Genomic DNA, 2329 nt, shown 5'->3' with positions numbered 1-2329 from the left:
TATTAACTACCGTACGGCGAGGACCAGTGAAAAGGGAACGGCGGCATAATGCGTCCAGTAACTCAGCGATGAATGGCTGCAGTGAAAGGCTACGCGCTCTATACTGCTATCCCTGCTTAGTGCGTGGCGAGTAGAGTCGGACCCCAAAACGACCTACCCACCGCCTCTCCGTTTTGTTTCGTTTGCCTTGAAATGTTCCGTCCTCTTTATAGCAGCCTGACCAACATTGCGTCATGCTAGTAACTTCACCTGAGTGGCTGGTGGACATTAATGCTCCCCCCCCCCCCCAGACGTCAGGGAGAGAGGGGAAAGGGTGGGTGGGTGATGTTAGTTGTTCCCTCTCCCTCTCCCTCTCATGATCTCCTCTCTCTTTCGTTTACTGATTTTCTCACTTCTTCCTTTCTCTGTCTTCTTTCCTCTCTATATCACAAGGAAGAAATTTAGGAGAGTGCTTGTTTTTAACGTTTTTTTTGTGTTGTTGTTGTTTTTGTTGTTGTCGCCAGCTTCATAATGGAAAGACCCCGAGAAAAGAATGAACGGAACTGCTTGTGTGTGTGTGTGTGTGTGTGTGTGTGTGTGTGTGTGTGTGTGTGTGTGTGTGTGTGTGTGTGTGTGTTGCTGTCATGTTCACTTCCTTTCCTTATCATCTCTTTTTTTTCTCTCTCTGTCTCATGTTCTTTCTTTCTTATCGTCTTTTTTTTTTCTCTTTGCTACTTCCTTCCTCTTCTTCGTCTCTCCCTCTCGTCGTGTTTGCCTCAATTCTCTCTCCCTCATTTTCTCCACTTTCTGATTTTCCTTTTTTCCTTTCATTTTCATCTCGGTCTCCTCATCGTTGTGTTAACCTCCCTTTCTTCACTTTCCCTTCTTCCCTTTCTCCCCCCGTCATTTTTCCTCTCCTCGACAGGCTGTTTCCTCTCTCTCCCTCTCCTTCCCACTTCAACACACGTACATGAAGTCAAAATTAAAAGAACAGAGCAGGTTTTGAAATTATGATCACGAGAGCCAGATTGCCTGTACCTCTTCATACCTGAGCTTAATGAGTCTATGATTCTTCCTCATTTCCCAGTGCTATCACGTCACCTGCTCGCCCTCTTCCTCCTCCTCCTCCTCTTGTGTACCTTTCCTCCAGCTTCCCTCCGCTTATCCTCGTTTCTCCCCTGTCTGTCGCTTGTGTCGGGTCGTCCTCTTTTTCACACCAGTTCTTCGTTCTTCGCCCTGTCCTTCCCTTCCTTTTTGTCAAGTGATGATCTGCAGCTTATAAATGTTTTGTTGTATATACACAGATCAACGAACGAGGAGGATCAAGTGTCGTATTTTCACTAAGGGAGCGCTGGACAGTCTTTTCTTTTCACTGCTTTTTGTCTTTAATATATACACTACATGGTGTTTTTTTTTTTTTTTTTTTTTGGGGGGGGGGGGGGTATTGAGACCTTAGCGAAAGTCTCCATTAAGTTCCCGGCAACTAATCAAAAGTGTGGCGTCAAATTTTCTGGTTCAGTCGGCAGACATTTCGAGGGCTTGGTAAAGTAAATGCAAACTATATGGCAACACGCCGTCACCTCGTAACAGCCAATCACTACTTACCGGGCGGGAACCTTTGGCCAATCACGAGTCAGTGCCCGTGCCCAGGTGACGGGGGGGAGAGGGGGTAAAGCGGGGGGGAGGCAGGAGGATTGGCTTTGTGTTGGTTTCATTATAAAGGAAGAAAATTTAGCTCTGTATTTCAAAATGAAGGATGGAGGAAATGGGAACCAGATATCATTGTCTATCGGTCAAGAAAAATACAGTGGATAAGGTAGAATTCTCTAATACCTACTTCATGTTTTTAATTGACGTTATGGTAATGGAACTTAAGATGTAACAAGTCTTTAATTTGGCGCTCACAAAACCTACATATTGTTACGTCTCGCCTCTCGTTCTTCTATTATAATATAGTCTATAAAATTTTGGTGTGTGTGTGTGTGTGTGTGTGTGTGTGTGTGTGTGTGTGTGTGTGTGTGAAGTAATTGAGCGGGAGGTTGTGAAATTTGCCGGCTTAATTGGAGAGTAAGTGTGAGTGTTGTCTAATATTGGGGAAGATGCTTTCCGTGTCTGTGCCAAGGGTTATTATATGTATGGTGTAGCAGCACGGACCAACCCTCCCCTTCTCCCCCTCCTTGTTGGCGAGGAAAACGGGCTCTTGGTTATGTAAACGTGTATATATGTAGCAATGAACCTGATATTGAAGTGCGAACTGTGTCCTTAAACGAATTTTGCACCTTGTGAGTTATTTTGTCCAGATGTTACACGTGTGGATGGTCGGTGGAAATGGTGCTTTAGTTTGTCATAA

Source organism: Eriocheir sinensis, chromosome 48 (genome assembly GCF_024679095.1).
Source record: "Eriocheir sinensis breed Jianghai 21 chromosome 48, ASM2467909v1, whole genome shotgun sequence".
In the NCBI taxonomy this organism is placed as follows: domain Eukaryota; kingdom Metazoa; phylum Arthropoda; class Malacostraca; order Decapoda; family Varunidae; genus Eriocheir; species Eriocheir sinensis.
This window is presented reverse-complemented; position numbering follows the sequence as displayed.